Source organism: Aotus nancymaae, unplaced genomic scaffold (assembly GCF_030222135.1).
Source record: "Aotus nancymaae isolate 86718 unplaced genomic scaffold, 86718_ANA_hifiasm-v0.15.2.pri h1tg000064l_1, whole genome shotgun sequence".
Taxonomy (NCBI): Eukaryota; Metazoa; Chordata; class Mammalia; order Primates; family Aotidae; genus Aotus; species Aotus nancymaae.
In genome coordinates, this window is record NW_026988479.1 from 27,395,918 (window position 1) to 27,410,724 (window position 14,807).

The window sequence follows — 14,807 nt, forward strand, 5'->3', positions numbered from 1 at the left end:
TTTTTCCATAAGTTATTGGGGTACAGGTGGTATTTGGTTACATGAATAAGTTCTTTAGTTGAGATTTGTGAAAACCTGGTGCACCCATCACCTGAGCAGTATACACTGCACCGTATTTGTTGTCTTTTATCCCTCACCCCCTCCTACTCTCCCCCCCAAGTCCCCAAGTCCCCAAAGTCTATTGTATCATTCTTATGCCTTTGCCTCCTCATAGCTTAGCTCCCACATATCAGTCAGAATGTACGATGTTTGGTTTTCCATTCCTGAGTTACTTCACTTAGAATAATAGTCTCTAATCTCATCCAGGTCATTGCAAATGCTGTTAATTTGTTCCTTTTTATGGCTGTGTAGTATTCCATCATACATATATATATCTCAGAGTTTTTTAATCCACTCATTTGTTGGACATTTGGGTTGGTTACACAATTTTGCTGTTGTGAATTGTGTTACTATAATCATGCATGTGCAAGAATCTTTTTCAAATAATGACTTCTTTTCCTTTGAGTAGAAACCCAGCAGTGAGGTTGCTGGATCAAATGGTAGTTCTACTTTTAGTTCTTTAAGGAATCTCCACACTGTTTTACATTCCCACCAGCAGTGTAGAAGTGTTCCCTGATTGCCACATTCATGCCAACATCTACTAATTTTTGATGCTTTGAATGTGGCCATATTTACAGAAGTAAGGTGGTATCACACTGTGGTTTTGATTTGCCTTTCCCTGATCATTAGTGATGTTGAGCATTTTTTCTTATGTTTGTTGGCCATTTGTATATCTTCCTTTGAGAATTGTCTATTCATGTCCTTAGCCCACTTTTTGATGGGATTGACTGTTTTTTTCTGACTGATTTGTTTGAGTTTGTTGTAGATTCTGGATATTAGTCCTTTGTCAGATGTAAAGATTATGATTTTCTCCCATTTTGTGAGTTGTCTGTTTACACTGCTGACTGTTCCTTTTGCCATGCAAAAGCCCTAGTTTAATTAGGTCTCAGATATTTGTTTTTATTGCAATTGCTTTTGGGTTTTCGGTCAGGAATTTCTCGACTAAGCCAATGTCTAGAAGGGGTTTTCCAAGTTATCTTTTAGAATTTTTATAGTTTCAGATCTTAAGTTTAAGTTCTTAATCCATCTTGAATTGATTTTTGTATAAGGTGAGTGATGAGGATCCAATTTCATTCTCCTACATGTGGCTAGCCAATTGTTAAAAAGTGAGTCCTTTCCCCACTTTTTTTCCCCACTGTTTTCGTTTGCTTTGTCAAAGATCAGTTGGCCATAAATATTTGGGTTTATGGCTGTGTTCTCTATTCTGTTTCATTGGTCTATGTGCCTATTTTTATACCAGTACCATGCTGTTTTGGTTACTATGGCCTTATAGTGTAGTTTGAAATCAGGTAGTGTGACGCCTCCAGATTTGTTCTTTTTGCTTAGTCTTGCTTTGGCTATGTGGGCTCTTTTTGTTCCATATGAAATTTAGAATGGTTTTTCTAACTCTGTCAAGAATCAGGGTGGTATTTTAATTGAGATTGCATTGAATCTATAGATTGCTTTTGGCAGTATGGTCATTTTCACAATACTGATTCTATTACCCATGAGCATGGGATGTGTTTTCATTTGTTTGTGTCATTGATTATTTATTTCAGCAATGTTTTACAGTTTTGTAGTTTTTTTGAGACAGAGTCTCACTTTGTCACCCAGGCTGGAGTGCAGTGGTACAGTCTCAGCTCACTGCAACCTCTGCCTCCTGGGTTCAAGCGATTCTCCTGCCTCAGTCTCCTGAGTAGCTGAAACTACAGGCATGCACCACCACACTTGGCTAATTTGTGTATTTTTAGTAGAGACAGGGTTTCACCATGTTGGTCAGGCTGGTCTTGAACTCCTGACCTTAAATGATCCACCTGCCTCAGCCTCCCAAAGTGCTGAGATTATAGGTGTGAGCCACCATGCCTGGCCAATATTTCTTAATATATGAGGCAACAAATTAAATATTCAAAGCCATCTCTACATTGTGATAGGGTAGGTCTAATCAAACAGGATGATGTCTCGTACAGAATGTAGTAACAGGCTCAATGCAGGGAGATGCTATACAAGTGATAAAGGCATGGACTGAAGTGTAGCTTTGGGATTCAAATGCTGCTTCTGCCTCCTGCTAGCTATGTGACCACAGGAACATAATTAAACTCTGTAAGTCTCAGTTGCTCCATCAGCAAAATGAGTAAAATAATAGTATTGCTTCACAGGATTTCTAGGAGGGTTAAATAGTTCCTGATAAAATATTCAATGTAAATTATTTTAAATAATATAATATTTAAAGTAAGTATTTAATAAGAGGATATGCAATCAAATAATAATGATAATTTAATAATGGGAATGTCTTTCTTTTTGTTAGGGTCAGAAAGACTATTATAAGATTTAAAAACTGGGAGATGTACTTGAAGCTGCTAACATGAGAAGTACTTCCAGCTTTTAATTAACTTTCAGTGCAATAGAACAAGTCAGAATAGCTGCTGATAAAGTATATAGACATCTATTCCCCAGGTCACCAAAGTTTGCACCTGTACTTACTAGCTACGTGGAGATGGTAAGAATAGTGAGATGCTCAATATCTTGTAGGTAATGTTTGATGCAAGTGGAGAGGTTTTGCCTGAAGAAGGCTCAGAGGAGTAAAGTGGAGTATGAGGATCACTTTCAAATATTTGACAAAACATTTGGGTGACAATCATGGACAGAGGAGAAACTAATGTTTAGAAAACCTCAGAGAACAATAATTCAGAGTGAATTCCACTGGTATTTCCTAATAAGTGAACATAGAACCTCTCAACTGTTCACCTGAGAGATAAGAAATGAGTATTTACTCACCAATTTCTGTCTTCTATTGTTTGAATTTTGCTCCTGGGGCAGTAATTCCCCTATATCTCTGGGCTATTCTTGCTCATGGGTTGCACAGGCTTCCATTTGTCAGAGAATGCTCTGGAGTGGAAAAATAGAAATGTGGCATAAACTTATGATGCAACCCTATCAGCCTGGGTAAGTCTGAGCTTGCACAGGATCATCCTTCCTAGCTGTAGCTAAAACCAAGTGGGCCAAGAGGATAAGATTTGGGAGTACCAATAACATTTACTAAAATATATAAAATAAAAAAACAATAACACTAGGTAGTATCTGTTGAACATTTATTCTTTCCAGACTCTGTTGTAAACTTTTACATATATCAGCACACACAATCTTCACAATGCTGCCTATGAAGTAGGCTCTTTGTTTATCCCTGACATTAGAAGTACATGCAGATTTTGGGACTTTTTGAAACTCACATAGTGTAACAGTCATTTAGGTTAGGTTATGTTTCAGTAACAAAAATTTCCAAATTTTAGTGAATTAAAATAAAGGTTTATTTCTTGCTCATTCTACATGGGTCATCAGGGGTTGTCCAGTAGCCTCTGTCCTACATTGATCTCACACTGGAATTTAGGATCTAATTGGTGTTTTCACAATTCCCAAAGGAGGATTCCCAAGGGGACCCTACTTACATTTTCTGCCTGGGAATGACAGAGATCACTTCCATTCATATTTGAGGGCTAAATCAAGTTACATGGGAACTCCTTGGTATTCCAAGGAGGGTACAAAGAACCATCTCACCATGTGCCTAGGGGGAAAAAGCCAAAACTACTTAGTAAATAGAAATAATGACTGTATATTGTGCTCCTCTGAACACAAACATTCTTTCTTACAGGCAAAAAATTCTTTTCCCTTCTCCATTGCAGATACCCCAATAGTCCTGGCCCTGTCACAGCTGCAAGTTAAAAGTCCAGGATCTCTGGAGAACACCCAGGATGTTCTCTGTAACAGAAAATAGAACAGTATTCTCTCTGTCACATACATATGTGGCTCCTCTCATTCCAGAGACCTATAAACTAAAAGGGCAAGTTATTGGTTCCCTACATGGATACTTCCAGCTTCGAATAATACTTTTTTCATGCTCATTATCTCGCTCCTAGACAAATGCCATATTCTTTAAAGTTTTATAGCAGTGCTCCACTTAACGATCCAGTTTTGAGTCAGTAACTTGGACTAGATTTTGCTGTGGTAACAACCCTAAACTCTCAGTAACTTTAAACAGCAAAGGCTTTTTTCCCCGTGTCAGTTGTGGTTGGGAAGGGAAAGTTTTGTATTACGCTCTCTTCATCTGGGATAATATGGATAATTCCACCACCTGAAGCAGAGTAAAAAAACTGGGAATATGTGACCATGGGGGTGTTGGCTTCTCAATCCCATCTTTCCGAGGAAATTATCCTTGTGCTTTAGCATCTAGTATCATTCTTGGCAATGAGGATTTACTCAGTAAAGGGAATATAAATAAAGAGGCCTTGTAGCAATTAGATTGGATATAAAGCAACCACGTTTGTCAAAGGAATAATTAGGCAAATCATCATCATCTTATAAGAAAGTGTTTATTTTATAGATACTAACAATGTGAACACATTTTCCAGAAAATTCTGTTAGTAGGAACAGAACTTTGGTTCAGAGGTATAACATTCCAGCTCTCTTCAGCATTGGCACCCCAGGGTTTATGCTTATGTGACCTTGGATAACAGCAATGAGAGCAGAGTGTCTAGAACAAGGGGAGTTATCTTCAGTTCTATTTTACACCAGAACAAGACTATTTGCTCAAGTTTGAACAAATACACACTGGCATTGAGGATCTTTTAATTCATCTATTGGCCATTTGCATGTCTTCTTTGGAGAAATGTCTATTTGTGTTCTTTGCCCAGTTTTAAAACTGTTTTTCCTTATCACTAAATTGAGAGCATTTTTCATGAAAGCTAAGGTCCCTTTTATGTTCCATAATATCAGTGGCATTTGGCTAATGTTTTTTAAATGAAGCCAAGAGGGTCTGAACTCTAGCAGATTTACAGGAGACAAAGGAAAGGTCCTTGGTTTAGATTAATTATTATAGATATATCTGTGGATTCACAGTATCCCAGAAAGTCAGGGGGAACTTCTGTGGCAAGAGATGTCACATATCCAGAATGAGAATCATGGGTGGCTATTGATTTCTTTCTGAACTCTTTGACGGAAATAGAGTCAGTTTCAGCTCCAATTTCAATGTCTTTTATTGATTGAAAACAGAGAATGACTAAGGGTGCTTAAAACACTAGCAGATGGAGGCTTTGGTAATTATTTCTTTATGAAAGTGGATACCTGAGTTGCATCCAGAATATACAGTTTGCTCTGTAGATCAGAACATGACTCAGTAAAGTCAGCTCCTCACCAGTGGCATGATTTAAAAGGAGAAAAAAGCTTCCATTGTCTAAAATTTCTTGCCCCAGTAGTGCTTAAAATCTTACCATTTCTTTAAGCATCTCTTCTCTGTGAGGGAAAATCATCAACAATGCCAGCTTCCATGATTGACTGGCACTGAGCTAAGTGCTTTGTTTGAATTCTCCAATTTAATCCTTGCAACAACCGAAAAAGGAGATATTTTTATTACCCACATTTTACAAATGAGAAAATCCAAGATTTAGAAAGGTTACATGCTTCATGAACTCACACAGTTAATTATCGTCAGTGCCACAGGACTTGTACAGGCCCTGACCTCCTGCTATCTGAGTGCAGAGACTTTGCAGTGAAATATGGCTTAGAATCACCATGTAACAAAAGCTATGCTATTTTCACGTAAATTACTGAGCCATGCAAGTATTCCTATAGATACAATATATTCACCCAAGGGTCAGTCCATAGCCGACATGTACTCAGTTCTGGGATTCACAATGTAAGGGACTTTTCCATTTAAATTACAAAATAAAATGTTATGCACTCAAGTTAATAGAACTTGTGAAGTACTTTTATACCAAAATATTTATTTTACCAGAACAGATTATAAATGTACACAGATTGTTCTGGTGTAAATTAGCTCACAGGATAAAGTAAGTAACAATTTTCTATATTAGTATTATTTATATAATAAGATTACCTGTAGATAACACCAGTGTGCCAAGCATGGCGAAAGGTATTTTGAATAAAAATAGTCAAGGAATATTAATGACTTAGAGAGACAGACTAATCAACTAATCAAATAATAATGTAAAATTATAGCAGGGTCACACAAGAGAGGTACTTTATTAGGAATGCTATGAGATGTGATCTAGAGCAGAGATCAGAGAGTAGAAACTCACAACGTGAAGTATTGGAGGTGAGGGCTGGAAGAATAGCATTCTAAGCAAAGTAAAGAGTGTGTGCAAATGTCCAGGAAGGGAAGAAAGATTGGTACCCATGAGGAGGGGATGTGGAGGCCACTGATTCAGCATGAATCAGCCTTAGGTTCCCTGACTCCAAACCCAGGAGAATAGGGTTTGGAGTCAGGGAACCTAAGGCTGATTTATGCTGACTTCTTAGAACTAAGTCAAAAGGAAAACCCCAACTTTCAACGCACAAGTAACAAAAGGACCAGATGATACTCCCTTTGCAACTCCCCATTTTCTGTGTGGCAGATGAAAAACTGAAAGTACTTCTGATTGGTCTCCTCCTGCAACCAGTCAGGCTGGTCTTGGATCAGGTCTTCATTTGCAGAGGAGTATAACTTTGTGACTTCACTTCACCCTCTGAATGGTCACTTTCCACAACCAATCAGACATTTGCATAGGGTGTAAATTTATTTCTCTTCAACCTCTGATTGGTCACTTTCCACAACCAGTCAGACTGAGTGTGAGCTGCTACTTAATTTAAATAGGGTGTACACCAGGTAATCAACGGGAAACCTCTAAAGGGTATTTAAGCCCCAGAAAATTCTGTAACTGGGGTCTTAAACACCTATGCTTGGTTGGGCTCCCACCTTGTGGAGTATAATTTTGTTTCAATAAATCTCTGCTTTTGTTGCTTCATTCTTTCCTTGCTTTGTTTGTGCATTTTGTTCAATTATTTGTTTAGGATGCCAAGAACCTGGACACCCTCCACTGGTAACAACAGAGCCTGGGAGCATGCTGTGAGATCAGGACCATGCAGAGACTTGTAGGCCACACCAAAGGCTTTGCTTCTCTTTCAATTTCCTATTAAAGAATCCAATGAAATATTTTAAGCAGGGGAAAGACATGACTTTCAAAAAGACATGACTTTCCAGGAGGAAAGACATGACTTTCCTCCTGGCTGCAGGGAGAAAATGGAGGGAGGTGGGAAAGATGAGGAGATACAGGCTATTTCACTACTCTAAATAAGGGATGACAGTCACTTGGGCTTAGATAGTGACAGTAGAGATGGTGGGAGGAGATAGAAATATAAAATAAAGGCAGCAGGACTGCAAAATGTCTAGGCCTTGTACTTACTGGCTGTGTGACCTTAAGCAGATATTTAACCTTTCTGAGTCACTATTTCTACCCCTGTAAAAATTGGAGCAATCTTCAGCTGATAAACAATTTCAGCAAAGTTTCAGGATACGAAATAAATGTACAAAAATCACTAGCATTTCTAAACACCAACAACAGCCAACCTGAGAGCCAAATCATGAATGCAATCATGTTCACAATTGCCACAAAAAGAATAAAATACCTAGGAATTCAGCTATTTAGGGAAGTGAAAGATCTCTATAATGAGAATTACAAAGCACTGCTCAAAGAAATCAGAGATGACACAAATAAATGGAAAAAAATGATGTGCTCATGTGTAGGAAGAATCAATATCATTAAAATGGCCATACTGTCCAAAGCAATTTACAGATTCAGTACTATTCCTATAAAACTACCAATGATATTCTTCACAGAACTAAAGAAAGCTATTTTAAAATTTGCATGGAATCAAAAAGAGCCCAAATAGCCAAGGCAATCTTGAGCAAAAAGAGCAAAAATGGAGACATCATGTTACCTGACTTCAAACTATACTACAAGGCCACAGTAACCAAAACAGTATGGTACTAGTACAAAAACAGTCAGATAAACCAATGAAACAGAACAGACAGCCCAGAAATAAGGCTGCACAACAACAACCATCTGATCGTTAACAAAGCTGACAAAAACAAACGATGGGGAAAAGTCTCCCTATTCAATCAATGGTGCTGGGATAACTGGTTTAGTCATATGCAGTTTATAATGTCATATAAAAAAATCAACTCATGATGGATTAAAGAATTAAAAGTAAAATTCAAAACTATAAAAACCCTGGAAGACAATCTAGGCAATACCATTCTGGACATAGACATATTTCATGACAAAGACACTGAAAGCAATTGCAAAGAAAGCAATAATTGGCAAGTGGAGTCTAATTAAATTAAAGAGCTTCTATACAGCAAAAGAAGCTATCAATAGTGTGAACAGATAACCTGCAGAATGGGAGAAAATATTTGTAAACTATACATCTGACAAAAGTCTAATATCCAGCATCTATGAGAAACTTAAATTTACAAGAAACAAATAACTTCATTAAGAAGTAGGCAAGGGACATGAAAAGACATTTTTCCAAAGAAGACATACACATAGCCAACAATCATGAAAAAAAGCTCAACATGACTAATCATTAGAGAAATGCAAATCAAAATCACAATGAAATACTATCTCATACCAGTCAGAATAACTATTAAAAAGTCAAAAAATAACAAATACTGGTGAGGTTGCAGAGAAAAGGGAACACATATACAATGTTATTGGAAGTGTAAATTATTTCAACCATTGTGGAAAACAGGGTGGCAATTCCTCAAAGAGCTGAAAACAGAAACTACCATTTGACCCAGCAATTTCATTAGTGAGTATATTCCCAGAGAAATATAAATCATACATGCATGAAAATATTTGTTGCAGCACTATTCACAATAGCAAAGACATGGAATCAACCTAAATGCTATCAATGACAGATTTGATTAAAAAATGTGGTACAAATATACCATGGAATATTATGCAGACAGAAAACAGAATGAAATCATGTTCTATGCAGGAACATGGATGGAGCTAGAGGATATTATCCTTAGCAAACTAACACAGAAAACCAAACACCACATGCTTTCACTTTTAAGTGGGAGCTAAACGATGGGAACTCATGGACACAAAGAAGGAAACAACAGACACTGGGCCCTTCTTGAAGGTGGAAGGTGGGAGAAGAGAGAGAACAGAAAACATAAATATACTTAGTACCTGGGTAATGAAATAATCTGTACAACAAACCCCTATGACACTAGTTTACCTAAATAACAAACCTGCACATGTACTCCCAAACTTAAGGATTTAAAAAAATGGGGCAATAACAATATCTACTTCAAGGTCATCACAAATTAATATATGTACCTGGCAGACAGTAAGTGCTTGATAAGTATTACAGTAATAATAGATACATTACCAAATTTGAGATAAAGGAGAAAAAATTGACTGGGATGAAAATATTTTCAGTAACCATATTCATTGAAGTAGAATTCTTGAGTCAAAAAGGTAGGATTAAGAAAACTAATCATAATATATAGTTGTCCTTGTTATCTGTAGGGGATTGGTTCCAGGACCCTAGTGGATACCAAAATTTGTGCATGCTCAAGTCCCTTATATAAAATGGCATAATATTTGTATATAATATATGCACATTGTCTTATAAACTTTACATCCTCTCTAGATCACATATAATACCTAATACAATGTAAATGCTATGTAAATTGTTGTTATAATGTGTTGTTTTTTAATTTGTATTATTTTCTATTGTGATTTTTTTCAGAATATTTAAAATCTATAGTTGATTTAAATCAATGATGTGGAATCTCTGGATATAGAGGGAGAACTGTGCTTTTTAACGCTTCTTTTAAAACTACCAATGATTTCTTTTAAAGCATGTGTTAGAGACATTACAAAAGTTAAATTCATCTTTCACATCTCAGTTCTCCTAAAAGGACTATTCAAATTTACAGTTTTACCAAAAGGACTGAGAGTGCACAGGCCCTTAAACCCTTAACAGTGCTGGGCCTCAACGATCTTTCCTTTTTGAGGCACAACATTGTCATCTTAATTTGATTTAAAGTTGATGATTATTTCATGTTTCAGGGTCAATTTTTATTTTTGTTATTTCAAATACCTTTTAACATAAATTATCCTGAGTAAATAATAAATAAATAGAAAACTAGATTTTTGACAATAGCATAAGAAACAGAATTAAAAGATACCATTCCAGTCCGGGCACAGTGGCTCACACCTGTAATCCCGGCACCTTAAGAAGCCAAGGTGAGCAGATAATTTGTGATCAGGAGTTCGAGAACAGCCTGGCCAACATGGTGAAACCTTGTCTCTACTATTGTTGAAAAAATACCCAAATTAGCTGGGCATGGTGGTGCATGCCTATAGTCCCAGCTACTTGGGAGGCTGAGACAGGAGAATTGCTTGAACTCTTGAAGGGAAAATATTTCAGAGAGACTGAAAACTGTTCAGGGATGCTGGAAGGGATTACCAACCAGACAAAGATGAATGCCTATCTCACTACTCAAGTGTTCTCTGCAGACCAACAGCATCAGCATCATGTGGAAGCCTGTTAGACTTGCAGGATGTTATACCCAGCTCAACTTCCTGAATCAGAGTTCACATTTCTATAAGACTCTCAGGAGATTTGTTTGCACATGAAAGTGTGAGGACTGCTGGATTAGATGACCTCAATAGTTCTTTCTGAACTGGTACGATCCTGTGAGTCTAGGCATGATCCCCAAAGCAGAGAATTTGGGGCATGATGTCAAGGGAGCAGATCCTGCTGAGCTGGCAAGGCTTTTAGGGTTTTTCAAACTACTTGAGTCATTCCTGTATCAAGTACATGTACTTCTCAAAAGTACATGAGGTGATACAGGAAGAAATAGGTGTTCTTTAGTACAGGATCAATTTTGAGCTGTTGACTTTCAGAGCTGGAAGAAACTCAGGAATCATCTAATTTGCAACTTTATTTTATACAAGAGGAACTGAAGGGTCAGAGGACAGTGACCTGTCCCAAGTTAAAATAAAAATTGATGACTTTTTCCTACAGTAATTTCTGCCTAGGTTGGTTCATTCTCTCCCTGGTTCACTGTTTCTGTCTCTTGTCTTTCTCTCCTTTCTCTCTCTCCTTCCTCCCTCTCTTTTTCTCAATCTGTCTCTCTCTCTCTCTCTCTCTCTCTCTCACACACACACACACACACACAGACTTACACACACACACACAGCTGAAGTTAAACAACCTGCTTTTTAAACTGATCTGGTGGCTGTCCTTAGGGCCAAACAGCAAAAGCAAAGAGAGGGAGAAATGTAATATAATACTGCAGAAGGAGTCTTTCCAGAGGTAGCAGAACAGGCTGTGAAGAGTAACATGAACAGGGCCTAAAGTCAAAAGGAATATAAACTAAGAATCAGAAGGAATATAAACTAATAAGTCAGAAGGAATATAAACTAAGAATGCCAACAGGTATATGCTTTTCATAAGTTCTCTCTCAGACTTTTGAGCTGACTTGTCATAGTTTATTTCTTGGTTGTTGCTTTTTTTTTGAGATGGAGTCTTGCTCTGTCACTCAGGCTGGAGTGCAGTGGCTCCATCTCAGCTCACTACAACCTCTGCCTCCCCGGCTCAAGCAATTCTCCTGCCTCAGCCTCCCAAGTAACTGTGATTACAGGCATCTGCCACCACGCCCAGCTAATTTTTGTATTTTTGCTAGAGACAGTGTTTCACCATGTTGGTCAGACTGGTCTCGAACTACTGACCTCAGGTGAATCCACCAGCCTCAGGCTCCCAAAGTGCTGGGATTACAGGTGTGAGCCACCACGCCCAACCCATTGGTTATTTCAATAAAGAATCTAGGGTTATGACTGGGGCTACAGGAGAAAATGAGGAAGCACAATGGATGAAAGTCCTGATCTCAGCAATAAGAGAGCCTGTATCTAAATCCCAGTTCTACCACCAAAGGGGCCTATATGTGATATAATGTGTATTTGCTTCAATGTCATATGGATTTAAAAAAAAAATTTTTATTTTACCTATTCAAAGGGTTGTTTTGAATTGCAATAATACTTTGAAAAAATGCTTGTAGCTTCCAGAGATTTTTGTAGTTTCTTGTTCCAATTGTCAGTCTTTCCAATGAGCATGGTACGATTTGTAAAGACAGGGCACTGCCTAACTTGTTCACTGCTTTACTCCCGTGGCTAGCATAGAGCTGCAACATAAAAAGCTCAAAGACTACGGAGTCAAGCTTCAGTGAGTGGATGAGTTTACACATGAAGGAAAGAGGAGGAAAAACAGACAGGAAAAGAGCAGGATGGCTTCCTGTGTGGCATTAAGATCTAATTTGTGATCATTAGGTCTCCTATAGTTTTTTTCTATTCTTGTGGTATGCTGTTTTTGTCTTGGTTTTTGTTTTTTAGTAAGAACACTAAATTAGTTAACAATGTAGTGAGAAAAACTTGAACTCTATAGTCAGGCAGACCAAGGTTTAAGTTTGCTGTCTGAAACTATACGACCTTGCACAAGTTACATTCTGTATCTAAGCATTGATTTTCTCATCAGTAAAATGATGTTAATAATTTATAACTCATTAGGATTGTTGTCAGGATTAAATGGCAAAATGAATATAAATAGTTTAATACAGGGCTTAGTACATAGTAAGCATTAAATAAGTTCTATTTTCCTGCACTAAGAGTTCAAGGAGGCTGATCTACTAATGAAAATGTTTGATCAATGGCTAATACACTGGTATGTAGTAGACATTCAACAAGAAGATTAAAATATTTAAAAATAGAAGACATATATATATATATATACATATATATATATGTATATATATATATATAGACTTTTTTCTTTAATGAAATTTCCATTGAAGGCAAGTTATGTCATAAATTGTCATGATTAAGTTTTAGGAGTTTTTAATGTCATTTATTTGAAAATGTTGATTGTATAATTTCTGCTTTTTAAAATTATTGAAATTTTTCTCTGCTCTGATATCAATTTGTATAAATGTTTTATGAAAACTTAGAAAGAGGATATATTTTTGGCATGAGATAAAATCTGTTCTATATGAATTTTATTTTACAGATTACATCAGTTAATTTTCTTTAATGGAAAGCTTTAATAATGTTGCAGAAGCAAATTAAAAACTACAACTTATTTAATTGTAGAATACTGGGTAATTCACAGAATTAAAGGATGAGATAACAGCCTGGCCTTAGGTGGGAAAGAAACCAGGGTGGCTCTGAGAGCCAAGCAGGAGACACTTAATGAGCAGCAGCATCTTTGGGATACTACACTGTCATCTGGGGCTCAACTCTATATTCGCTCCCTTTGGATTTCTTCCTAAGGGTTAAATTCCTCAAGGAAAGAACAGAGTTATCTTAGCTTAGATTTCTTGCTTAATACTGTGATTGGCAGACAAGGACTGGGTCTCTACTGGAAAAATGGAGGATGAAGCCAGACAGGCAGTAACTACAGAGATGCACTACCTGACCTGTGATGTTTACATCTTTATATCTTTGTCTGCATATTTCTCTTTGACCTGCCATACTGAGTCCTGAGGATGTTTAGGATGTAGAAAAATGGGAACATGGTTATGGTTAACTACATAAGAAAAGGTAGCTGGGTTTGCGTTGAGAGTATTCTCTTTCCCTAGATTTGCTTGTTTATAAGGAAAGTATGTTATTAGCCTAGTATTGCAATTACTATTAGTACTATCACTATCACCATTTGTTGAGCACTTTTTCACTTATTAACAGTTAAGGTATTTGTCATAAACTGTGCTTGGTACAATTCTGCCCCCATGGAGTTTAGAATCTACTGACAGGACACTCATTTAATCAAATAAACTCTTAAATTGATGTACAATTAAACTTAGAATATAATTATAATTTATGCTTGCATGATTATAATTGGAATAACTATGATGAAAGAGAAATGTGTGAAAGCTCAGGGAACATGTAACGTGGAGACTTGGCCTTATCTGGCAGGGCAGAGAAGAAGATTGAGTAAGTCATGACTGTGGTGATATTAGAGGATATACAGGAGCTAACCAGATGAAGAGAGCCTAGGGAGAAAATTTTAGGCAAAGAGTTCAGTATGAAGAGGTGCAGTTCTAGCACAAGCATGATTCATTTAAGAAATCAAATGAAGGGTAAATTTGGTGTAGTGTAGAGAGCAAATGGGAGTTAGGTATGGAAAGTGTGTGGAGAGTGGGCTATAACCATGCAGGATGTTATGGGTCACTTTTAAGTTTTCTGGTGTTTAGCCTAAAAGCAATGTAAAGCTATTGGATCATAACATGGGAGTGATATGACCAGGTTTACATTTTGAAATGATACCTCCAGCTGTAGTATGAACACACTGGAGGGGTTAGGAGTGGATCGGAGCTGTATCTGGAGCCAACTGTAAGAATGTATGAGAAATAAGAGGGGCTTAAACTAGGGTTATGGAGTGGAGAAAAAAGAAGTGAGCAGATCTAGGAGAAATTCAGGAAGGTAAAACAGACAAATGTGGTGGATTAGATATGGAGGGTATAGAAGAGAGTGTTAATTATGATTGCTAGGTTATGACTGGTATAATTAAATGGATGGTGGGCTCATTCTCATTGATAAAGAACACTAAAAGTGTCTGAGCTTAGAGCAAAAGACCATGAGTTTAATTTTGGACATGCTGGCTTGGATGTACTTTTGTGATAGCCAGTGTGATAATCCAAGGGAGGTTAGATAAAAAGGCCTGGAATTCATAGGGGAGGCCTAAACCAGAGATTGTAATGCTTGAGACTTTGCTTGTAAGAGATAAAACTGTCAGTGTGGGTGAGTTGCCTAGGGAAAGAGAACAGACAAGAAGGTGACCTAGGTTGCCTTGTGAAGTACAAGGCAAGGGCTTCTGCTGAGAGTTATCAA